This window comes from Agelaius phoeniceus, chromosome 1 (genome assembly GCF_051311805.1).
Source record: "Agelaius phoeniceus isolate bAgePho1 chromosome 1, bAgePho1.hap1, whole genome shotgun sequence".
In the NCBI taxonomy this organism is placed as follows: Eukaryota; Metazoa; Chordata; class Aves; order Passeriformes; family Icteridae; genus Agelaius; species Agelaius phoeniceus.
The window spans coordinates 62,506,793-62,534,218 of NC_135265.1; the positions used below are offsets into that span (position 1 = coordinate 62,506,793).

The following is a 27,426-nucleotide window of genomic DNA, read 5'->3' on the forward strand; positions in this document are numbered from 1 at the left end:
GGCTGTCGAAGGTGCTGGTTCAACTAGCAAAAGACTTAGAACAGAGGATTTTATTCCTCATCCCACCTTGAGATAACACTACTCTGCAAGTGCGAGGAAGTTAAAACGGTTTTTAACATTTAAACTGTAATTTTAACTCAATTGCATTCCTTTAAAACATCAATTTCAGCACAGCGCTCTGTAAAAAATTTGTTCAGACTAGGATCCAAATCCATACCACAAATGCTTCTTATATGACCAAAATAGCGTTAATCAAACATCTACAAATCTTTAAAAGAAAACATAATGGCTTTAGGGGATCAATGCAATGAAAAAAAAAACCCTTTATATCAATGCAATAAAAAAAAACCCTTTTTATAAATGTGTTGCCCTCAATTTGCATTTGCATGACATTTCTGGCTCCAAAATCTCCAAAACGCAATACAATCCATCATTCGCCAAGCCATTATCAACCTGGAACATGTAATATGTACTTTAATTTCATGCCACCCTGCATTGAAAAAAAACCCTTTGAAATATTAAATAATTAAAATATATGACTTGCCACCAAGGTCCAAATAAGATATTTGTATGAAATTCTGCCAGTTTATTGCTTTACCAGCTGCTTATGAACAGGGATAACGCTTTCAAAAAGGTCCTTTAAAGGCTTATATTATTCATCAGTTTTCTGAAACTATTAAGTTACACTCCCATTTCCCACCCCCATCACCAATTGTAGGTCTTTGTTAAACATTCTTTTAGCTTTTACCATGGCAAAGAAAAAAAGCGATGAATTGTGGGATGCCTCTTACTCCGGGGGGAAGGTTTTGAATGGAACAGCTGTCCAGAGGTCAGGCAAAAACGCATTCCCCTCTGACAATAAGGGGCTTTTTGTGGGGAAGGAATAGGAATTCAGAAAAAGAATTTATGGAATTGGGTAGATACAATAAGAGGTTAAAGAGAGAACTTCAATCAAGAGGAATGGGGGGGACATAAGGAACTGCAAAAGGAAAAAGGAGACATCACCAGCCACACCAGAAGGGAACAAAATGCTGAAACAGTTGTTCTATAAGAAAGAAATAAATATACATATATAGAGAGAGACAAAGAGAGAGAGAGAGACAGACAGACAGAGGAAGAAGAGTTGAGGATAGCTGGCCCTAGGAACGCAGGCCTGCACCATGGTAGGGGCTCCCTTTCCCTCTCCCTTATGCAGACTGAAAGTCTCTCAGCAAAATGACACCCCCACAAAAACAGACCATGGGAGTGGGTGGATGAGGCACTCTCCAAGAAGGTGGGAAACAAGGACTTGACCGCTTCTGCAGGGAAAGAGTAGTGAAACCAGCATTTGCTTCAAAAGGACCTATTTCAGAGGAAAACTGAGGCCACAGTTCTGTTTATGTGGTTCAGATTTGAAGACATCTGCTGGGCACACTCTGGGTCCTATTGGCTGCATAACATTAAAACAAAGCTTTTTTCACATTAAAACAAACTTATCGCACCTCTTACATGCACCTTTCTTGCCTCAGAAAGAAGGAAAAAAAGGGAGGGTCATTCTGAGACAGTGAACACGTGTATTTCCAAGCTAAACTGCAAGCAGGTCTCACACTTGCCAAAGGCATTATTAACAAACATCACCAAAAAATCCTGTGTTGTAACATTTTTGAGAGGGTATCCTTGTGTCAGGGTTATTTAATGCTTATCAGCATAAGACACAGGACAGTGCTGAGGTGGAAGTTACTTCAGTTGTTAACCCATTGTGTTGCCCAAGAGCCTGTCAGCTGCTTACATGACTTGGAGCAAGCACAGCATCCTGCTCAGAAGGACTGTGTGCCACTGCAGCTACAAGGCAACTACATAAATACACACACACCCCATTTCCAGAAATTTATCCCAATGCAATGTATCCTATCACATACTTACACAAATACTTTATTCTATATGCTGTAATAGAAATTAAAAAATGTTAATGCAGATGCAATTTTCACAGGCACAAGCCTACACCTTCACATGATTTCAAAATATGATTAAAAATACAGTTTTCAGTTAGACTTCTTGATACTTCTCAGTCAAAACAGAAATGAAAGGAAGTGACATGTATTGCAGCTCATGAACTTTCTGAAATCTGAGCTATGAGGTTGGCTAAACACACAGTGCTCAAATGACTGAATCTGGATTGGTTTTGTGATGGTGAAAGACTATCCAGCACTCACTGCTTCAGAGGCTACACCGCATTTATAGTGGGACTAAGAAAGCAGCAGTCCAGAGAGAAAGTGGATGCTATCCTACAAGGAAAGAAAACAAACCAACAAAAAACCCACACTCAACCTGGGGCCGTGATTCACTGAAGCATTTTCATGCCACTGAATTCTAATGTTTCTTAAGCATTTATTTTCCACACTTGGCTGTGAAACATGGCTGATACACAGTCCATCCAAAATGCTGAGCAGCAGAAATGAAGCTTGCTAGCCTGAGCAGAACTGGAACTCCAAGGCTTGATGCATCAAGAGTGCTGAGAAATGAACCTCTGGCTGGTCCTGACAGGCACCCCAGTGCTGCTGGCACCCACAGCAGTGCTCTCCAATCCAATGGAACAGGCACCGGCCTGTGCAGCACAGAATTATTTTCACTGCACCTGCAGCGCACAGACAGGAGATAATTTACAATAATTTGTCAGGATTAACCTTTTGATAAGGCATAAATTTTTCCTAGGTTTAAAGCACTTTATAGAGGTGCAAAGGTTCATTCATATTAAGCAAATGCTGCATCAGCAGTTTGACAGTAGCAAAAACTGTGATGCTGAGACTGGTTACAACTCTGTTGGCCTTAATCTCTATCGCAATAAAACCAAGCTTGGCATTTCAGCATGGCAAGATATGATTCATAACTAACCATCATTCTTATTTAGCTTTGGAAATGTCAAACAGGATAATTAACAGGAGATACTCGTTGGTTCACACATTCCAGATGTAGAGATTTATGTGGCCTCTGCATCACCAAATACTGACAAGTTATTTGTAGCCACATGTTTTAAAACTGCCTTTGTATTTCCCTCATATTCAGTGCAGCCAAACACAACGAGTCAGGTCTGAACAGTTCATGCTCCTGACCTTATCCAACACAACAAGTAAAACACAGAGTTGGTTCACTATCTTTTTATATGCCAAATCCAGCTATTTATAAACATATAAATAAAAAATAAATTCTGTGGCCTGCTGTTCACATGTGAGTTTCATCATTTCTCAAAAAACAGCCCCAAGGAGCCTACAGTGAACGTTACCCAGTTCTCAGCCATTCACACCACCTACGTTTATATTTACAGTGCTGTTCTTCACTCTACTGAAGTAGGCAGGTATTTTTAGCCATGCCATGATGCATGTTTAAAAATTGATTAAAATAAATACTCCTACAGCATTTGCATTTGAAGAGTACACATCCCACACACTCTTCTGCTGGACCAAACCACACATAATAAGGTGCCAAAATATTTTCTTGCAAGAGAGACACTTCCAAACATTATACCAGCAGAAGCTCCCCTGATACTTTGCCAAGAGCCCAAAGCAACAACTAGAAACTATGAAATATAGTCATCCTCCTGGATAATATAGAGAGGGAAACTCTTCCCACGCAGAAAACACAGGCTCTGGTACAGCTCTGCACTGCATTTTGAATCCATACTGAGCACAGGCCATACCCATATAATAGAGAGGCAAAAAGCAGGATTGCTCAGTAGGTTATCATGTATTTCATTAAACCTAATCCATTTCTCACTTTTTCTTTGTAATAAAGGAAAAAATATACCAAGGCATAGTTTGACACCTAAAAAGCAACTTGAAGTTTTTGGTTTGACCTGCCATCAATGATTATTTTTATCATTACATCATTGAAACATTTTAACAGTGTCTAGATTCACGCATAAGAATATGACTGATTACTAAAGGAGTTAGGTTTACAAGCCTTCACACTTACTGCTATGTCCACAATATTGTTTTCAGTACATTCTCTTTTGAATTACTACCATTTTCTTCTTTAGAGAGTGCAGAATAGCTAAATATACATCAAACTGTGAGAATCACATTTGCAATTAGTAGAGTATCAGAAATACAATTTCTAGACAGAGTACACATGCATCTATCAACCATAATAAATGCCAGACACTTTGCATCCCATACTCCAACTCAATAAAGTAGTTTCTATTCAGAACAAAATCTAAACCTCAGTATTGGCCTTACTGGGAATAAATGTAACCACACGTTTTAATATTTTGTTAAAAGTCGATTCTTGACACTTACCTCAACTTCATGGACAGGTCTACCAGCATGCACCAAGGCAATAGATTCCAAAACAAAGACATCTAGGTTCTCTTTTTTGTTTGGAACTAGAAAAGGGGAGAGCGTGGCTCTGTGTGTGTGTGATTTGGTTTCACCTTTTGAGCTTTGAAGAAAAAGAAAGCAAAGCAGGTGATGGAGAAAAAAACACTATCTAGAGGTTTTGTTGGGAGAAACCAGTTTTTAAATGTTCTGTTTAAAAAAAAAAACTTAAAGTTTTCTTATGGCTTTTGCCTTCTGCTTTCTGTTTCTGTACTTGAGCTATGGAAAATTAAAAAAACATTCAAAAGAAAACATATCATTATTTGAAAATCAGATAAAACACTGCTAAGCAAAAAGAAAGCTTTTGATTGACAAAGTGGAAGTGAAGGAAAAACACACCCACAGAAAGCATTCATGCCACAGATGAATCTTGGATGCCAGAGAGAAAGAAATTAGGTTTATAACTTCAAATATTTGTACAGATCCCTTACTCCTACCCTGTTATTAATGCCACTAAGTTCACAAGCTTGCACAAAAAATTACAAAATATAGATACCATGTTCATCCCTGAACCCACTGAAACAGGTCTCTAACTTCAAGGGACAGATGATAAAATGCAGCTGAAGACAATGGAAGAAATAGTGTTTATCTATGGCCTAACGTGTTTATTTTCTAATACTAATAAAATAAATAAAAAGTAAATACTCTTCAGAGACTCTTACTTCCATCACATCATTTAAATGAAGGAATTTAAAAACAACAGTTTAAATCACCATTTGTGTCAATGTAAAAAAAAATAATTCAAGCTTGCTTTTCATTTATTCTTCATTATTTTCCTTAAGAAAAAAATTCTGTTAGTAATCTTCAAGACCTTTTCATTTGAAATTAGCTATTATCCTTACATTAGCTCCAGCACTTTGCCATAAATTCTATTTATATTTAATCAATGTGATTGACTCTGTTGGTGACCATGCACAGCAATGTTTAGAATTAGTACATCCTCACCTACTACATCTGCTGCTGTCTTATGCCAGAAGATGGAAAACAAGCTCTCCTGCCTTCTCTTCCAATTTTCTCTTAATTTTGAAAGGAATAGCTACTGTACTGAACTAAATGGAAAGAAAATATTTCCTCTTTATGAACAGGCTGGCTTTGTCAAATGCTCACACCTCAGGCATAAATCCAGCAGAATCCCACCACTCAGTGAGCTGATTTTTCTCTCCAAGTTCAACAAAATATTTGAATTCATTTTTTAATCTACAGTATTTCCTCAAGCCCAAATAAACTCATGCCTCACTCTCCAGTCATTTTTAAGCTCTACATTATTTCAAGAAAATATTGAACTGTTACATGATTTTTCAAAATAAAAATATTTTTATCAACTCAAGTCTTTCAGGAAGAGGCCTTTTCAAATAATAAATTTTGCTTTTATCTCTAAACAAAAGTGTAAGTATTGATTTTACAGCATTTATTTCCTTGTTCACAGAACCAATTGTTGTAATTTTATTAGTGCATTTGGGTATTTAAAAGTAACAGGAAGAAATGAAGCCTACCCAACCATTTTGTACAAAAATCACCCAAACCTCCAAACCAACAATTTCTCATCCTGTTTCTCTGCTTAACATTTATTCCTACCCTTATAACAATTTAGACTTTTTGCTTTTTAAACATGGAAATATTTTCCTAAAGCGGCAGCAATTGAAACAACACTGCCATTTCTCTAGTTTTGTACTGACAAACAAAAACCCCCCAAACAAGAAGCTACTGTAAGTAACAAAAGCAGAGTAGCTGTATTTACATGCTGCACAAGGTGAAGCCAGAATAGATAAGCCACTCTACCCAAATCTCCATGACAGCACAAACACATTTCATAGCTTGACTTCTCTCATAGCACCTCAATCCTCCACTGAGACCATTTGCACTACAGACAATTATATGATCTGTAAGTGTCCTTATTTTTCTGCAGACATGGTAAAGCCAGGATCCCAGTAACTCCACCACAGAAAAATTCCGAAGGCCCATGGCCAGCAGGCTGGAAGGGAATAAGGGAAGATTTCATGTGCTCTCTGCAGGACTTGCATTTCAAGGTCTGCACAAGTAAAAATCACCAGATCAACAAAATGAGAATACAATTGTTTTCTAGGTCCTACAGCTCGTGTTTCAGCAAGGCAACAGATGATGTAGAACTGGGATCTGCTCTTCTCCAGTCCTCACAGGCACAGGCAGCAGCCCATCTTTAACCTCCCCCAGAGGAGCCTCTCGCTAAGCTCGTCACGTGCAGTGGGGCACAGTACAGCTGTCAAGGACAGCAGGGACACCACACAAAAAGCTGACAACTCCTCCCTGCCCCACTCCCACCCCAGAGCAGAGCAGAGCCTGGCACAGGCCAGCCTGGGGAGCAGCAGCAGCTTTAAGGACTCCCGTGCTCCCCAGGGGGACAGCCCTCGAGTCCACCCCACAGCCTCTGGCAGCAGCCTGGCAGCTCCTCTCCTTCACCAGGGCCAGGCTAAGCTGGTTTAAAAGCAGGTAGGAGATCCTCCAGTTTTACCATGACTCAAAGCATCACATTGTACTTCTAAAAATAAAAGACTCTTTTTATGGCAGAGCAGGAGGTGACAGCAAGATTACTGTGGCATTTGGAAAACATATGAACGGACAGATGTTTTCGAGAAAAGAACTAATTCCTCCTTCAAATGTTAAGCTAAAATATTTTGTCACCTTCTAGAGAGGAATTTTTTTTCTTCTGCACAAGAACACAAGATTTTTTCCATTGCAACAATAAATTAAGACCATTGGATTCAGAATCAGTTCTTAGTTTGAGCTACGTAAGTTTGTTAGACAACACTTGGAAGTAGAAGTATGACCTATCTTCTCTAATGACCTCTATTTAAAATTACATTTTTTACCTCAAGTCAATTAATAAATGTCTAAATTTTCCAGAAATTTTTTTTTTGCCTGATTGATATACCAAAGGATCCATTTATTCCTTCATTACGTAGCAAAGAAAGATCTCAGTTTTAAGTGCCAGATCCAGCTGTAGAGATGTAAACTTAATTACACTGTGTCACAATTTCTAATTTCAGACACATGTCAACATGTAAAGGTTCCACCTAGATACAGACTAATGCTGGAAACAGAGGACAGATTTCATTTCAATTTAAATGGGATTGCTTGCAAAGTATATTGTTCTTCTTAGACAAGGGAAACGATTGACAAGTAAAAATACCCTACTAGATTATTTAAGCATTAACTGTAAAGTTGAGAAATAAGGCACTGTGTGAATACAAAAAGACAGAGTTAGTAAGGAAAGTATGATCACTTACAGGGATATTACATTGATGCATGTGTTAAACACACCAGTCACACAGTATGGTATGACTATCATAAATAAACTTCTGATTTGGACTCCATTAAAAGTGCATAATTTTTTAAATTTTTTTTAAATGTTCACAGAAAGATTCACTGGGTTTTTTTTTTTTTTAACTGGATGGAGAAATTAATTATAATTCTCTTTAAAAATATATTTTTTTAAAAATGCTCAACTATATCGCTGCATTTCTTCATTGAAGAGAAATTTGAAAAAAATCCTTTCAACTGATCTGTTTCTTAGGAAGCACCACCTTTCAAAATGCAGTCCTGATATCCTTGGATTCAAAAAGACTGTTATCAACAGATATCCTTTATTCAACACAAGAGGTATTCTTTAATATTCACTGAACAAGAAAAGAGCTCTTAATAAATCTGATATCTATGCAATATTCAGCTCGCATTTGATACCATGGACAAGACATGATTCATCAGACATGCTTGGTTCTACCTCCATTTCAGCATGCTAGCAGGTACTGTTTGAACAGGCAGGTCTCTGGATTATTCCCATTTCATCCTTTCAGCATTGCTCCAGTGATCTAGCTCACAGCTATCAAGTGCTGACAACTTCTCAGAAGCCCTGTCCTTCCCAGCCTCACCCTGAACGGGAGAGGGCAGCTTGCAACAAAGCCATCCATCACTTCCCCCTAACAAGAATTTTGAAAGCAGCCACCTCTCCGGCAGGCCCCCCAACACAGCCTGGAGAATACCATTTGCTCTTGGAGCCAAGCACTATGGAAAAAGAACCACACACTTGGGACTCACTTTTCCGTTTTGGAATCATCAGAGAGGGGCAAAAAAAAAAAAAAAAAAAAAAAAAAAAAAGAGAGAGAGAAAGAAAAAGAAGAAAAAGAGTTAGCACAATGAAGAGGTAACTAAATACCTGTGCAAATGATTCCTGGACCTCAGCATATTTATTTACAAATGAGCACAGTTTTGCAGCTCACACCGAGTAAACTGGGCTCATGGAATTTGCAGAGTAGGTTGATGTCTGTGGGGGCATTCACTCAAAATAAAGGCTGCCCTACAGAGCACAAAGGGTTTGCCATTCAAAAACCTGCTTGACAGAAAGTAAACATCTGGCATACTAATCTCAACACTGCAAAACATAACTAATTCTGAGAAGTTCATGCCAAAGTCAGTATAGTTCCCTGCATCAGTCTTCTCAAGGCAAACACACACCACTCAATCATCATCACTGACAGACAGCTTCCAGTACTTATTACCAGATAACCAATGTTTGGTTTTGGGGTGCAGTGTGCAATAAACAGACCCCTGCATCTCCTACAGGAAATCACCATCACTGGTATTGCAACATAGAAATCAACCAGCACTCTCTTTTTCTTTCCTAATTTGTTATAGTTATTCCCCAAGGCCTCCATGGGCAAAATAACTGATTGATCTTTCTTTCCTGCTGTTTAGGTTTTGGAGAGATGATGCCTATTTTTCCTAAACTGACACACACAATTAACAAGAGAGTCTCAAAAGATGCCCTGTGTTTCATCTTTGGAAACCAGTTTCCATTTATAGCCAAGCAAAGTATAATTTTCATAATGCAGTGGAAACACCCAAGAACAGGATTTCAGTTTTGCCTTCCATTTCTCTTTACACATCTACCAGTGTCTGGTGACTGAGATCAGTTTCTAACTGCAGACAAAGTTTCTTCTGCCACTTTTTGAAGAGAGTGCCAGTAGGCAATTGCCCACGCCCTGTCAATGCTGTTCAATAATTTAACACGGCTAATACAAGATCAATCTGATCCACATTCTTTTTAAAAGGTACTGCTTAATTTTTACACAGATGCACCAACCTGCTAGACGTATCTACTGAAGTCTAAACATTATAAATTTAAATCCCCAGTGCCTGAAACTCAAGTTCACTGAACTTACAAGACAACTTGCACACGTTATAATCAGCTGTACCATCTCTACAGGGGAAAAACACTTCTAGCAACAGCAATTTAACTAACTCATGCCTGCTTTGCTCACAGGGCTGTTTTTCCCTATACAACCAAGATAGGTTCTTTGGCAAGGTTTGAGTTTTAGTTCTGGGTTATGCAAGAAGAACTAATGATTTCTTAAGCCACACCATTTCTCTGAAACCAGTTCAGAAGAGCTCTGATCTTCCTGTTACCTTTTTGATCCTAAGTTATTTTCATACCACTTCTTCAAAAACTTTAACATCTCAATCACAATTCAAATGTCTTTAATCAAAATACTGCCCAGAATAGAGATAGTTAAATTGGTAATAAAGGATAGAATACACTGGCTATCTGCTTTATACCTCTCTGAAGCAGCTCTAGTGGTTGAAATCCAAATATAACCAAACCAAAAGTGTAATTTTTAGTTTTCTTTTTAAACAGAGTAGAACACACAATCTGACTGACGTTTACCTTTTTTTCCCCTTAGGAATCAATAGAAAACACATCTGCAACTATCAGATATCACCTGGGTCTGTGTGCAATTTACAAACCATACACTGAAAGCTGACACAAAAATACTTCTAGCATCTGTAATATTCATGGGAATGCTCCCTGTTCCTAATGCCTCTCCTCTCAGCTGCTACATCACAGTTCCCATTAATCCCTGAACTCTTCCCTGTCTGTCGAGCTCGTATCCAGGCATGATGACAGCAGCCTCCATCTTAGTATGCTGTAGCTATACATCTTGCTCAGCTAACAAAGAAATAACGTATTTTAATTGACTTTGGCATAGTTTTAGGACAGGACCACCAGCACTTTCCAAATGCACTTGAAGCATCTAGTTGCTTTCCTTCTCCATCCTCAGGATGTTTTATCTAGATGAAAAATTTAGGTGGATTTCATCAGAAGAATTATTTTACTTTTTTTTTCTGTGAAACTCTCAGAAGCCAAAAATGTATGGCTGTCAGAGAAATAACTTTTAAAGAAAAAAAAAACATAGCAGAAAACATGCAAAACCCCACACACCAATTTTCTGCTACAAATACTTGTCAAAATAGTAACGACTCAACAATAAGATGGTTTAAAATCCTTTGTTCCACCAATGTCTCTAAGTAGTGAAAAATATTCCTTTTTATTTAGTTATACTAGATACAAAAATAAAAAAATAAAAAAAAAATTTTTAGCCAAGGATGAGGACAGATTAGCTCTACTCAGCAGATTTGTGTACTTGCTGTCCAGCTCCCAGAGGAATGAGCCCTTCCAGCTCCTCTTTGGTCTGCACTGTCAGCTGAGACAGCTCCAGAAGGGCTATGGCTTTTCAGCTTTATTCTGATGAGTGTTGCTTTAACCTCTGAAAAATGTTATCAGCATCTTCAGTGACCACAGCACTTAAGTTATGGGTGAAATTGAATAAAAAGCAACAAAATATTAATGTGGAGTGAGAGGATGACATGGCACACCCAGTATTCCCTTTACATAGCCATGAGTCCTACCAGTAACAAACAAAATTTTGTGGCAACAGCAGATTATTTTCACAGACAGTTTAATTCTTTGTAGCAGTCCAAAAGGAAACACAGAATGTTATTAATTATCATTGTTATGAAATGCATATGGAATATGACAACAAAAAAAATTAAAGCTGCATCCCTACATAAACCTCATTTCTTCTTCTGCAAGATCCTAGCTGACAGGATAAGGCAAGCAGGAAACAATTGCCTTTTACTGTTACAACAGCAGAGGGGCATTGGAAGAACAGGCTCATTGCAGGTTCAAATCAAACAAAATTAGATTTCTTCACATGAAGTCCATTGTGGAATTCAGCACCACTGCGTGCAGTGAATACTACCAGACCTTATTGGTTCTAAAAGTGATGGGAATAAAAATCCTGAGATTATTAAAAACTACAAAGACACTTTCACTCAGGCAAGCTCAAGACTCACAAGCCATAAATCACTGGAAAATGTGAAAGCACTAATACAAACTCTTCCTGTTCCCACACTCCTCCTGAAGTGCCCACAACAGCTCAGAGAGGATCTTGAGCATTACAGCCTTGAATCAAACCACTTATACCCACTACAATAAAGCCTCTGAGCTACCAATTACATAGTCATTGTTTTTGTGCATACTCTTGCATTTGAGTGCACCACAAAAAAAGTTCTAGCGCATTTGTTGTAACTTTTTCCATCCAAGAGACAAAACTTTGACTAAGTATCATTATTCCTGCCTCTGACTCTTTCCCCCTCCTTACCAATACTGTAAATTCTTTCCTTTTATAGGTGGGTAAAATATAATTTTCATATTCACATCTTCAGATTAATTGTAGTTACAAATAACAAGGTAAAAATTATAGTCAAGTAGACAATGCAGTGCCAAGCCAATGCAGATGTTCACTGAAACTCCCCCTCACAGGGGAGGGACAGGGAAAGATAGCAAGAAATTGATAGCTTGCTTCTCCCTCATACTAAATTTGTGGATTTCATTCACAGCAAACAAGACACCTTCAAGGACTCCAATTTCAACAGTGATATTACAAAAGGAAAGGAATGAGAGGGGACAAAGAAATCTAACCAAAACATAAAAAAACAACCAAACAAAAAAGCCCAACCAGACAAACACACACAAACTGAACAACAAAACCCCAAACAACAAAATATTGCACACAAAACATTCAGAAATCCTGATCATAGAGCACACAAGTTGAAACCAGGAGTTTTAATCATTATACCAGGAGTTTTTGTTTTAGTTTGGATACCTGAGTATCTGAACTGAAACTAAAACTCCTGGTATAATGATTAAATAGTTTCCACATAAAAGTGATAGACAGTCCTCCCCTGTGCATTACCTCTTACAGCAAAATTATCAGAACTGATGGGGAAAAAAAATCTAATTCCCACCACACAGGCAAAAAAGAAAAATCTCAGAGAGGGATGTAAAATTCTCAGCTCAAATACTCTACAGAGACAGACCCCCACATGATATTCCCATTCCAATTGGTACAACTGGTGCAGAGGGAAGCAGGATCCTTCCTGGGACTTCAGTGCTCTGCATTTCAGAAGCATCACTGAGTCCAGAGAATAAAAGGATCCAGCTGGAGAAGCAATATAGGAAAGCCCTAGGCAATGCTGAAAGCAAAGCAAATGTTTTTACCCCTGCCACAATGCACCCAGGGAGAGGACGCCTGTTTTTCACAGCCATAAAGAAAAAGCTACATCCACTGGAATCCAGCCAGGGATAGGTGTCATCAATTAATCAAAACTTTACCACAAGGATGATCATGATCCCATGGACTGATGTGCCCACTTTTAACCATTTCCTAACATCTACTGTGGTAATACTTCGCTCCTCCAGTGTGCAGCCTAAGTGCCATCACAGAGAGACTCCAAGCCAAAGCTTCCCCCACCACCATCCACTTTTCAAGCTGAAAAAGTTCACACTCAAAAATATTAAAATACATTCAGTTAGATTTATTACATCCAGACCTGGACCAGATAACCTCAAGCAACTAATCACACAACCTGAAGTATCACAGCACTCATCAGGGGTATTGCCAGATTCTGAGATCATCTTATGATGGGGTTACCTGGGATTATCCCATCAGAGTTCTTAGGAAAATGAGATACACTGACCAACTGTCAATTGGATTAAACTGCTGTGGAGGGGTCTGTTTTCAAACTGAATTCCAAAAAAAAAGAAAAAATTAACCAATTCCACCCCCCCCCAGTGCTTCTCAAAACTAAGAACAGAGCAAAAACATCTGCTCCCCATGCCCCTTTTCAACATAATCAGAGGAATGGTCTGAAAGATAATAAAAAACACAAAAATAGATAGCACAGAAAAGCTGTTTTATGTGCATGATACTCTGGTCCTACAATCCAGTCCTCAAAGGTCAATATGCAAATTTTAAGAATTCTTTGAGAACCTTGGGCACTCACCCAGATGTGTGAATTTACTGGAACAAATCCCAGGCACTAAGATTAATTGAGTGCTCATAAATCAGCACTTGCTTACTCACTGCAGTTTCTAATGACAGTTACAGGTATTAAAACATCTTGGAATTCTAATCCCTAGAGATTACAGGCAATGGTTAAAATTGGACCAAATCAGTCACAAATCACTAATGATCTGGGAAGTGGAAAGTGCACAGACACTCCCTAAACCTTTGGACAGAAACCAGAAAACTGCACCTACTGCACAAATAAGTGGTTACACTCCAGAGAACCCCAGGCCTAATATTCCACTATTATTTTTGGAATGCCAGGTTCTTTGTTTAGCTTTTAAATGAGAAATGGGCACACAATTACTTAGAGAGAGAGAAAGGCTTAGTAAAGCAGAAACACTCTACCTCTGTAGTAAATTAAGCCACATAGCATAAGCTAATTGCAGACAAAATCCAGGGACCAAGAAAGGTATTTTCCTACCTTCTACACAGAACTCTATGCACAGGATTCTTTACCAAAAGAATCCAAATCCTACCTCATACACATAGGGAGTTAGGTAAGTGCCCACTGTGACATACTGAAATGATTCTGTATCTCCCAGGAGATGCCCCAGTATGGTAAAATCCAGGTGCAAATGAGCAGAAACAGAGCTAGAGACAGTATAACAGAAAACCAGCTGGAAGGCAGCACACCTGAGACATACAGCTGAGAACCCAAAACCACAGAACCATGTGTTCTCCTCATATACGAAAACCACTTATCTAATCTGACTACAATACGGACACCTCTGCAATACATTTACTACATGGATTCTATGTAAACCGAAACAATCCCATTTTTTCTCCTAAACAACAAAACAACTCAGAAATCTAGAGAATACTATGATTTCCTGAGCTAAGCAGCTAGCTCATAATGAGAACTTCTCATAACCATTCAGAAAAGCAGCACAAGTGCAACAAAGCAAGCATGGAACAGAAGACTGGCAATATTCTCAACAGCTAAAGCCAAAGGAGCAATAATGAAAAACTAAGAGAACTCCATACTCAGCCTCCAGTTGCCTTTCTACCGATAAAATCTTACCAATAAAATTATTTTTAGGGTGCTCAGAGGTGTCAAAGAATTTTTAGTACATCTAAGCGCTCCCCAATGATCACAAGCAAGAGTAAACAAGAGCACATATATTGCTACAAGCTTTTGGGATAACATGAAAATCAAAGTTAATGAGATCCTTGTAGCTTCACTTGTTCTTTAAGCAAGTAACCTACACTGCTGGATTTGCAGTTAGCAAACAGCCACCCACTGTATTAAAAGAATGACTGTCAGGAGCAGCTTTAGGATATGAAATTTTGCTTCACTGGAAATCAAATTCTCATTTTCTCCCTACATTTTGCTTTCTTATCTCCATTACCATCAAACAAGCAAAAAATATGACAAAAGGTTTTATAGTGCACTAGAAAATCTATGTGCAAATGGAAGAAACCTAGGCAATTGACAGAAATCCCCAGAAATTTAAGTTCCACTGAAAGAATTTTCCAAAGCTCACTACCTAAAGAACTCTAGAGAAAACGTAAAAAAAAAAATCAAAGGTAAACACACAAATTTCTTTTTAAGTTCCCCTGCCCCAGCTCACTGCAGTGCATACACACAGAAATATATGCACAAGTGTTCTCCCTTTTGCTTAGGTTTCCACTTTCTTTTAGTGGTTTTGATATATGCCCTAAAATCAATATATGGAAAATAATATTTAACCTAACCCAAGTTTTTCTAAAAGTCCATCTTCTCTTAATTGTAATGTATAGAATTACTGTATGTGTCCTATATATTGGCACTTAAATTTTGAGATTTGAAGCATGTAACAAACACAAAACAAAGGCAAACCTCCAAACTCCTCTGATGTAAGGCATTCAACCAGAGCAAGCCAGTCACCTGGTGAAGTCTAAGGGTAAGCAAACAAAAGGCATTACAAAAAAAAATCTTTTTTAGTCTCTTATTTAACACAGCTATATTTTTCCATATGTTATGTGACATAATCTGCAATATATTATACACTTCAAAAATTCAGGAACATAAGAATCAGAGCTATTTTATTTCATTATAGGGGAACATCACTGATCCTCCCACTTTCAAGAAGATTCAGATGTAAAAAAGTGACATTAAACTAGCTAACAGAAGTTGCACTAAATTTCTTCAAAACCAGCAAAGATTCCTTTCAGCCTGACATATCTTGCTGCCCCGGACCTGACAGGCAGCAGTAATTTAGGAAAGTGCAGGTGTTTATTTGCACATCTTGTGTCTATTTTATAGCCCTCAAAACACACAATGCTTCCTATTATACCACTGAGAAGCTGCTCTGACAGCAGGCTGTTGAATCTGAGACACAGCATTATCCAAAGTGGTAGTAATAACCACCTCCAGTGTAGCTTTTGCTACACCAGTAGGATGACAGACTTCCACAGAGGCACAGTTAAGCCGTTTCCTGCATCCACAGAAATTGTCCGGATACCTTAATTTTCCTCAGACCTGTTCCACTAATTAATATTTTAAAACAAGAAGTCAAAGATATCAAGGTTACTGCATCCCTGCTCCAGTTTTAGTATACCTTTCTGCATACTTCCAAAGATGCACACAATTTAAAAAGAAAAAAAAATATTAAATACAATCCATATTCACAGGAATTTGCATATGGATTTCTAGTTAAAGTTGTTATTATTAATAAGCACAGCAAGATTACCAGCATGTGCATTACTACTCTGCATGCATTAAAGATGCATCTTTGTCTGCCTTTTTCTTCTGCTTATCTACCCTGTTTAGAATGTTAAACTTCTGTGCTATGTAAATGAAAATATTTAATTATGCAAAGCAAAGTGGAAAGGTTTACATTATTATAATTGAGTTAAATTCTTTCTGCTTTAAGCTCAAATACTGAGAACATAGCTGAGCATCTGTTAAGAATTTCAAAGTCTTAAACTGCTGCTTTATAAATTTTAAGAGCTACATGTGAACAATTTGAAGGCTTTTGATGTTAATAAAATTACTGTAATATATTCAGTTTTCATGGTTAAAATTAAGGGAAGTCTGAAAGCTTAATGCAAATCCAAGGTGAGAAGCAAATTCAGAAAGAAGTCGCTTGTTTGCTGCAATTTTTCAAGTCTCATGGTAACCAGAATTTATAATTGCAAACAAATGAACAAACAAATGGCTAAGGAAGCTAAAATAGAACTATCTCAGGAAAACATCATCTTAAGAGCAACCTGTTCATAGGAAGATATCTCCTTTAGCAAGAGAAAACCTAATGTTCACAGTTCCACACACAACAGTGACGAACTCATTAAAAGGTCAGGGTGACATACTGATGACTGTGGTCACTTCAAAGGGATGCTTGTCCTAGGTCTTCACCTGACTATGCTGGGGCACTCAGCAAATACACCAGTGTTAAGAGCTGCAAAGCAGGATGTCAAAGAACTGTATATTTTTATTAACAGAATTTCATTGAATCCTCACACTATGAATAATCACCAGATTGGCCTTCTACTGGGGTACAGAGTACAAGTAGTCCAAAGGAGCTCAAACACACAGACTTTGAAAGGAGGCAGAAGAAGAACACTCCTGTTCTTCTGCCAGCTTCACCAGCTGCAAAGCTGTCATTTCTCAGATCTGAAACACTGAATTTAGCATGATACTTAAAATATTAAAGAAAAAAATCTAATTTATTTGGATGTTCAGACTGTGAACATGCTGGCTGTTTACATTCGTAAATAGCAGTAACCCTCCTTTTTTTCTCTGATCAACCTCACCATATCTACTTGGCCACAAAGCCAGAGTAATCTGCTGCACAGGGAAACAAATGCAGTTTGCAAGAAAATACATCTGGTTCACTAATTTGGAGCTGCACTCCAAATTTTCAGACATTCCCTGCCACACATGAGTGACTGGCCTTGCTCCCATGCCATGGAAGTGCTTACAACCTTTAGCAATGGGAGAAGGTTTAAACTTTTTTACATTAATGTTTTGGATAAAAACTCTTGACCATGCCTTCCTGTGCTGTTCAAGTGAAACTCCAACCTTCAAGATCCAGCACCTCCTCCTCAGGCAGAGGAAGCAACAGCATCCTCAAATATTTACTCAGTCCTGGTTTCCATCCAGATGCTGATGGTTTAAACAAACAAAGAAATGTGGGCAGCAGATTATGGCTAGAGGTTTGATCAACTGCTCTGCCTTGCCCATCCCATACCCTGGAATACCTGGACCAGCTGAGCAGGATGATAGGACTCAATGCAGGCTCACTGCTGTGTTGGCAGCATCACAACATCACCTCCTCTGAGCGGCTGGGGGATTATTTTGAAATAAAGTATTACAGAATCACACCAACCACTCCACAATCACAACTGAAATTTTCTTTCCACTACAGGCCCAGCTCTAATGCTTCTTTCAGGGCAGAAATAGATGAAATAACTTAGCTAATTACAAGCCTGCATACTTAGCTGCATTGTTAATATCTAATTACTTGGGCTCTAAATATAAGCAGATTTGAGCTTTTTACCACTGCTTATGTGTGCTTTCATTGGGTAGCCCAACACTGGACAGTTGTGGGGTTTTTAAGGTTAAATCATTATAAAAGTATCCAAGCCCCAGCCCAAGCCAGCATTTCTGCTGAGTTTCTCACTTGGCACAGGCTACACTTCATACTGACTGCATAATTTGAAGGCTCTGCCTCACTTGCTTATCCCCCACTCAGCCTCCCAACGAAAAACCTCACACCACTGAAGGCATTAAAATGCATTAAGCTAGATAACTGCAAAATGTCATGAGCCCTTACTGACTCCACGGTTTAAGTGTGGGTTTTAATAGAGGTAATATTTCTTCATTGCTAGCCAGTGCAAGATTTGTTACCTACACAATGACTCAACTATGACATCTTTTATGAGTGATATGTTAAACTAATTAACATTAACCTAGCAGAAGAATCAAGCATAAATTAGAAACCATTTCAGTTAAAGATACAGAGGACTTTACTGATAATTTTCCACAAACAAAAGATGCTGGCCCTTGAAGTATGAGACTTCCTTTTAAAATTAACTGGTTGAGAATTATTATGGCTGCTTCTTTTCAAAATACAATTTGTACTTATTTCAACATAAAATAATAAGGCATGTGCATATAGCATAGCAATTCTAAATCCAAGAACTGAAGAGCCAAGACAAAACAAGAACCTTACAAAAACTATAAGACACATTAAATACTCTATTATGTTTAATGAATTGTTTGTTCCCCTACAGTCAGTAATGCCTATAGATTTTGACAGCTCTTCTATACAGCAAGTATGGCCCTGTACCCAAATGCAGGCATCAACTGGTTTTGGCAATATTCTTTTGAGTCCATATTGCTCATACTTTAACACTTATTTTTACAATAGGTAAAATTAGCAAAAAATTCACCAAAAGTACACATTTTGTCCAACAGATAGACCAAGATCCTTCCAGTGAGAGCATCCTGGCACTCTTTAGAGAAACACTAAGTGATTGTAACTCCCTCAGAAACTAGCTACTATCAAGTATCACTCTGGCAAATGGTTATTATACTACATTCAACACCCACCTCTCCATAGAGATTCTCCTTTTGTTTTCATAGAAGAAATTGATCCTACCTAAACAGAGCTAGAGCTATCCTGTCTGACTTACTGTGTTTTGCAGTGATGGCAGTACATGATCCATAACAAGTTTTTGCCAAGAAGTTAATCCAGGCACTGACCTGAACTAACCAGATCTTCTTCATCTCTCTCTTCAGCCTGAGAGCATTCAGAAAAAAAAATTAAGAATAAAGACACCCTGCTCCTCTTACAAACCACGGACATAAACCACTGCACAGGGTAGAAAACCACACGGGAATGTGCTAGATGCAAAATGGCTCCTGGCAGCTCCTGGGGTGTTAGTACAGCACTGCTCACACTAAGCAACCAGAAGCCTAAAATATACATTGCTTTAATCCAGCACCCATCACTCACATACATCATTTCTGATACAGCAGAGCAGCAAACCAGAGAGCTCCCCTCCACTTTGTGTTTAGAGACAATCCACCAGACTACAGCAGGTGTGCAAATCCTTATTTTTAATAATGACATTGTTCAGCATCTACAATATTCTCTCCTACAAAGTCATCAGTCAACCCAACTGTGCTTCACAGGACTGCACCAACACTATAAGAAAATGCTCAAGATGTATAACCCTGGGCAACAATCTCAACAAAAGAACGAATTCTTATTCTGCCACTTTACTGTCTTATTCTCTCTGATCTGTCACAACTTACTGCCTTTTGCAACAGAGTTCAGGGGAAAAAACCTATTTCAACTGGAACACACAACCCAAAGTCAAAATGACAGATTGGTTTCTTTGCATTTGCAAATGCAAAGAAATCAATCTGGAAATGATTCTGGTCCTCCTTTGCAAAGATCCTTTCACTTGTGTCAAATATAGGTCCACTAATGCACCTACCCTGCATGAAGTCCACAAGTAGCATTCCATCCATAGTTTTGATTGCACTCAAAACAATTGCAACTGAAGATGTTAAAAAAAACCCCTAAAAATAGTGACCTCTAGCCATTTAAAGTATTACGCTGTGTATAATCTGAAGCAATGAATTCCACAAAAACCAACACACATAGTGGAAACATACATACATTGTACATACTCACACCAAAAATTAATCTATATTGATTACCAGTGGAAGAAACTAATTTTTAAGTGCTTGTCAAAGGTACATTTCAGCTCTGCCTTGGTGCTCTTCAGTGGTGCCTTTTGGAAGTGTGAAGGGGAGGAGTGTGCAGTGTGCCTGGAAGTGTTTTACAGCTGATTACAGTGAATTCTTTCTGCTGACACTTTTCCATTATATGTTTTTTAATTCATCAGAATGTGCACACAGGATGGATGTATTTTAATAAACAAATTGTTAAATTGGAATTGGACACATTTCGAGTACCCAAAAATCCAAGCCAAAGAGGGAAGACAGCATTGAAGGCCACCGACAGAAGACGACAAGAAGCAAGGTCTGAAAAAAACCAAGAGACTGCTCCAAGCACTTGTTTCTTTGGGAAGAGGGAGCAATTTCTCCTATAGGTGCCTTTAAAACTTCCTTTTCAGTCCTATTACTAGGTGAATTGCTGTCAGAAACACAAACCAGGCTATAGACCCCTTCCTACACTGCCCAAGCACTGGAATTCCTGCAGGAGATATATATCAAACACTGCCATGATCTCAGACACAGATTTTAGCTGCATGGAAAAGGAAAGCTGTAAAGCCATACAATGCATAGACTTAATGCTATAAAAATAATGTATACAAATCCTGAAGCTGAGAGACAACTGTGTGATAAAGAACAAGCTTTTGGGTTTAGAATTGCATTTCTTTAATTCTTTCTTTTTCAAGTGTAATTTCAAATAAAAAAAAAAAAGGCACAAAACCCACAAAGTTGTGAACCTGAACCACCCTTCTTTCCAGTGTCTGATTTTCAGTGAGGAGCCATGCCTGTACAAGATTCATCAGTCCAGCCCAGGAGGTTGAATGAATAAACCTACTGGTTACATGGTATCATAAAACTTTGAATATGACAAAATTAAGCCCCAGAGACAGATGATGAAAAGAGTGCTATCTTATCCATCTTTTTAACAAAAAGGCAAGGCATCTTTTGTAAGGGCAAGAGAGCATGTCTTTCAATGCTTGAAGCCCAAAGCGTTGAAACAACAGCCTCTCTATAAAGAACAATTGAGTTCACGTTCACACACACCCCCAGTGAAGAGAGCCCAATGAAAAGCCCCCTGAGCTACCACCAGATCAGGTCAGCTCCAGCCCCAGCAGAGCTGAATTCACATCCTACCCAAGCCTAGAAGAAAAGCAACAACTGACAGAAGAAGTAGCACAATTATACAAAGTAGCTTACAGGCCCAATTTAATACCTGGAGTGACAGCACACCAGCCTGTACCAAAGCATCAAGTTGCTAAAAAACACCTCAGTGTTCGCTGCATAATCCAGGGTACCTTCCTATATACTCTGGAGCCACCACAAATATCATTAATTTCAGAGGACAGGCAGAGATCAATACTGGCTCCAATCAAAAACCAAACTTCAAATTCTAAAAGATAACTAAATGGCAGCCACACAAAGTTTCACCCCTGAGAAAATCTGGAAACAACATGTGCAACTCCCGAAACACTTACCTAAATAAACTGTTGCAAAGAGAAAAAAAATAGTAAGTGTATCCTCAATTGAAGGTTGCACTGATTCGGGGAGTAATGTAACACAAAACGTGCAAAGCAAAAGTTAACTTTGTTTCCTTTCACAGCATTAACTATCACAATTTTATCACGCGCCAAGAAGAAGCCGGTGCTACTGATGTTTGAGATATTTATTACTTATGCCACAGCCATTTAGAGATTTCACTCCATTTTTCTATTAGAAATGCTCTGATGGCACAGGAGTCCTGACACATAAATTATGACAAACAGCTTCTCATCCATTCCCACAAAATCCACGTCTCTTTCCTCTTCCCATCCATCACTAGCAACTAGCCCTTGTTTTCAAAATGTCTCACCACTTCCTTTCCTCACCAATCATCACTGGCTCACAACCAAACCAGACTCCATCCTTATCAGCCCAGAATACCCACTCCCACTGCTCACTTATTTATTTTACGGCAATCACATGCCTCCTCCTTCCATACCCAGCCGCCTCCCAGGCCTGCAAGAAATTCCATGCAAACATTCATGATTCTACTTCAGCACTCTCTCTTATCTCTGCTGACATGGAAGTAATGCTGGCATCCAGAGGAACACCACACTCATCACCACCATGGGACTTTAGGCCTTAAAATAAATTTTCCAAAAAAAAAAAAAAAAAAAAAAAAAAAAAAAAAAAAAAAAAAAACCAAACCCACAAAACCAAACAAAAATAAAAACACAGAAAAGTGACAGAAAAATTTATACTGGAATCTTTGGAACCTTTCAGCTGTATCAAAATGCAGTTAATTTCATAGAGTTGCAACATTATTCTTAAATAGAAGGACTGTAGCTTTAGTTTACAAATATAATGAAATTAAATAAGTTTTCAATTTTTAGCAGTAGCAAACACATCTGGACTAGGTAGGAGCTTTTTCTCTTCTTTCTTCTTTGTACAGAGTCAAACTCAGTTTCTTCTCACTAATCTACAATATTCACGGATTTAAATATAGAATCCACATTTGTAGTAGTCTCATAACCTTTCAGGGGAAGTACTGTCCCTGTCCTCGAAGGTCGGAACTAATTTTGTGTTAAAATATTCTAAGTCCCCCCAGCTTATCCATTTCCCCCTACCAAACCCAAACATATCTATGCATTTCAATCAAGGAAAGGTCAAGATATCAAGCACAATGTGGCCCTACCTCAGGCTTCACAAATAGTTTGTGATAAATTTCATGTTATGACAATGCAAGTAAAAAAAAAAAAAAGAATAAAAATAGAATCCATTAGTGACTTGGAAAGCTTCTTGCTACATAAAATAAATCCAATCAAGAAACAGAAAATGATTCCAGACACCATATGCCTCTGTCCTGACATTACTGAGAGCACTTTACAGAAAAAGCAGGTCGCATGTTGGAAGCTTTGTTTTCATTTTAAGTCTTCATGCAATTATTTCTCAATCAAACTGCAATACAAGGTGTAGAGGATTGTGGTTTGTGTAAACCCACATCCAGATTTCAAGTGGAAGCTCTCTCTTTCCAGCCTTGGTTGACTTCCTTGTACCTCTCATAAAAATTTCCTCTGACAAGAAAAGAAATAAACTGTACTCCAATGGTTATATTGCTTCTGTAAGAATACTGTACCTCGAGTTGCATAATAAAGGTGACAAACCAGTGAAAGGAGAAAAATAATAAAAAAAGAAAACATCATATTTACAATTATGACTTCTACTATAGTAAGCTATATGATTTCACACCCAGCCTTGAGCAAAATACAGAAGAAAAAAAACCAGACACAATTATCAATATCATTTTCTATGGAACCAAAGATACAAAAACAACTCCATTCTAGTAAGGTGCCCTGACCTACAGCTTCCATCTTGCTTTCTCAGTGAAGATCATGAAGTGAATATTTACCATGCCATGCCCCTCATAGTTGCCCAATAATCTTTGGGCTACCTGGGAGCCCTTTCAGGGACTAACAATCTTATGTCCAAAATCTTTCTCCCAAAATTTTACCCAAGAATCAAACTGTGCCTCCAAATCCTGAGGAGGACACTCTGGTGAAATGTCCAGAGAAGAAGCAGGGCTTCCCAGAGGAAGATTGAAAGGCAGCAGGCTTTCAGGAAAGCATCCCTATCTCCATTTTGTATCAGGAACCCCCCAAGACGGGCACACATGGGTCTACAGAAATTTCTACCTCACTTGGGAATCCATGCATCGAGAAAAACACTTCAACCAAAGAGAAGGAACAGTCAAAGAAATCAAGGCTTATCACATTTTCCTTTCTACCTTCCTAGATGTTAATGGATAGGAAGTTACTCCATGTGCCATCTCCTCTTCCACCTAAAAATCTGGCAGTAACAAAACCTGCCCTGTTCTCATCTACCCATTTTTCACAATACACAAATCCAACAATGCAACTCACCTGCCCACAAACACTTCACTGTAAAATTTGCACTCTTTGCAGCCTGTTAAATCTCTTCCACACTCAGGTTGGGTTGGCCTGAAAGACTCTTGTGCTTACCCTCACCTCAGTTACACAGAGCAAAATATTTTCTCAAAAAACCAAGTACATTGGCTAGAAGCCTTCCTTAACTGAGAGCACAGTTCCAAAGAGGAATCGCTGTTTAAACCGTGTGGATTTTTTTAATTTGTTTTAGGTGCAAATTCAGCTACCAGATCAAAATACCAGGGTAGGCTTGTGAGGGGGAGTTCAGACCTCCCTACACCCCAAAATAAACCACACTGCCTCAGAACACCTGCAAGAGTTTCAATCACCTCCTAAGACTGTCACAAGCAAAGCAAGCAACTACCAAATTGCAACCAAAGAGAAATCACAGAAACAACCTCTTCCCCACACTTCAGGCTCCCATACCCAAAAACCTTTTCTCAAGCAGCAGCTCCTCCCAACCAGCCCCCTCTGAGACCATCAAGGCTCCTTCCCACCCCAAGTAAGGCAGGTCCCCATCACCCCTCCCAGGCCCAGGTGCTGCTCCTTCCCCACAGTTCTCATCCTCCACCCAACTCCTGCTGCATTTGGTGCCTTTGCTGGGACTGCTCCCAGGAGAAAGGTACAGAGACACTCCAGCCAGGGCCTCCAGAAAGCATTTCCCCATCTCTCTGCAAGCCCTAAAAGGGTCTTATCTCCTACCAGTGCAGCACACCTCTCAGCTGGGAACTACCACTTTCTATCTGGACCTGATTTTCCTCTCTCTGCAGATCTCATCTCCAAATAGGACTATGATTCTTTGCATTTTATTGGAAATAGTCCAAAGAAATTTGAAGACAGATAAGTTGTAAATTTTAACAGTTTGTCACCAGTTATTAATACTGGAAATGTTCAAAGTACAAACAAATGCAAATATATCTAATGATTTGCCTACTATACCCAGAATCTTATGGCAATAATGAAATTCATTCTACACAAACTCTCAGATTAAGCTAAGGAGTAATTTCTCCTCAGTAATTTTTACTCCTTAGAGTAAAAATTCCCTTCCATTTTCAGTGCTGATGAAATTAATAGCTTTCATGCAGATAAATTAAGTGTACCTCTAAGTTCAATTTAGTTTTCCTAAAGAGCGGCAAGTGCCTGAGAAGAAACTCAGCTAGAACAAAATCTTCACAGAAACAAAAAAAGATTGCAGTTTTGATTTTCTTTAAATAGACAAAAATAACAACTAGGGTTCTTTTCCAAGATGACACTAGATAGCAGCTCTAAATATTTTCATCCACACAATCTATTTATTATTCTCTGTCTTCTCTTTCCACAAACAACCCAAGACTTTCCATTTCTGAGACTTCAAATTAAAGACTTTCATATGGTTAGCTTCAGTCATGCAAAGTTCAAAAATAGTATAAATGCAGAACAATATAAAGACCGTAAATCTAAATGTACATTAATTACATCCAGTGTGTAACAAAAAGCTTACCCACAATAATCAAGAAAATTAAGAGTAGGTCTTTATTAAAACACAGTCAGAACCAGGAAATTAGAACTGTATTGCTTCTTGTATCTCTGTTTACTACGGGAAAGGATCACAAGTGATTATTTGTTCAGATTTCTATTTTGCTCTAAAGTAGGCCAGCCAGCTCAGCACTTTTCTTAAGATTATGAATACTTGTCTGCCCTACATATGGTTTAGGCTGAAACCAATCAGTTGAGCTGAAACATGTAGCAAAACCGACTATTTTCACATCATTCATTTTCAGCTGTAGTGAAGAAGTGCACAGAACAGGTATAAAAGGATCAGATTTTAAATACTTTTAAAATTTGCTTTGCCATTAGCACAGTTCACTAAGGAGCTCACTGATTTCCTCACTCTCGGATTAACACTTCATCTAGATTCAAGAATAATTTGTTGTTCATTAATAACTCTTTAACCATTTGTTTTCTCTGCTAGTTTCCAGTTCATTTTTTTACATTGATTATCTCATTTAGTAGGAAAACTGAGTGCTGAACTGCATCCAGTAGACTTTCATATTACTAGGACATTCAAGATGCAAGCACGTTCTGCAAGAAGCCTTACATCAAAACTTTAAAAACATATGAAACAAAATAATTTCTTGGATTTTTAACTGAATACTTTTGTTTGCTCTTTCTTCCCCACACAAGCCACCCTTGAGAGTTTTGTCATTATTTGGAGGAAAAGAGGTTAAATCATAGAAGGTTGCTATCTTGAGTTCAAAATAGAAAATAGTAACATCTTCAAACAAACTGGGCTATTTGGAAGATTAGAGCTGCAGAAAGTGCTTTGCTTAAATTGGTTTTAACTTATTTTTCTTAAAAGTTAGGTAGTCCCTTTTTCTAGAGCTGCTAAGCTCTCATAGACTCTATGAAGTCATTATCTTCAAAATATAAGTTAATTATGGGGAAAAAAATTTCATATTTGGGTTTTCCTTTTCCATTTAAGATATAAACGTTATCAAATCATTAGTACAACATTTCTGTCAGATTAACACCACTCAAAACTCTTGGCAGGTATCAGTAGCAAGGCAAAACAAGAGGAAAAAAATAAGAGGCTACATAGCAAGTTTGTTTAAAACAAAGGCAAGTATTTGTATTTAGTATTCTGATGTATGAGACAGTATTTTTGCACCAGGGAGAAGCATACCTTTCAACAGCTGCAGAACCTTGGTGTCAGATGGTGATATAATCCAAATGGGTCTCAGCAGCATGTCCCACAATATCCACAAGTTCCAGCACGGGGCTCTTCCACTTCCCCCAGGAGACCATTAGCCATTGCTATGAATCCAAACAGCTGAGATGTTAAGCAGCTGTATGGTCCAGTTTGAACCACGATATGCAGCCCTGAGGAATCCCAAGCTGTATTCCACCATCCAAAGAGTAGTGCAATATGGCACCCATCACAGACTGATGTTCCGGCAACCATCTCATTTTCCCAACAATCATGTTGTGACCTGTTCAAAAATGAGGAAGAAATGTTAGTTCAGCACAGTAACTCTGCCACATGACTCAGGAGCTAACATACAAATATAAAGTTATGCTCTTCTGAATAATTTCAAACACAAATTTCTTCACAGATTTAGACACATCCTAAACTCAAAGCCTGGTGGTAACATTTTGCTTTAAAAACATTGTGGGGCTGGACTGTAAGAGAAGAAGATTTAAGAAAAAAGCTTTCATATATTTCTACAGATTGCACAGTCTTACCTTCCAGAAAGCACTGAAGTGACAGGGGAAAAAGG

At 38.3% G+C, this 27,426-nt stretch overlaps 1 long non-coding RNA gene across 1 annotated transcript in view; it reads right to left on the reverse strand.

The window, feature by feature from the left end:
* LOC143695775 (uncharacterized) overlaps positions 1 to 27,132 on the reverse strand; it is a 179,120-nt gene extending 151,988 nt beyond the window's left edge. The window contains exon 1 of the long non-coding RNA XR_013185312.1: positions 26,832 to 27,132. This is a non-coding gene — a long non-coding RNA (uncharacterized LOC143695775). The remainder of the gene's footprint in view (positions 1 to 26,831) is intronic.
* Positions 27,133 to 27,426: the final 294 nt, after the last annotated feature.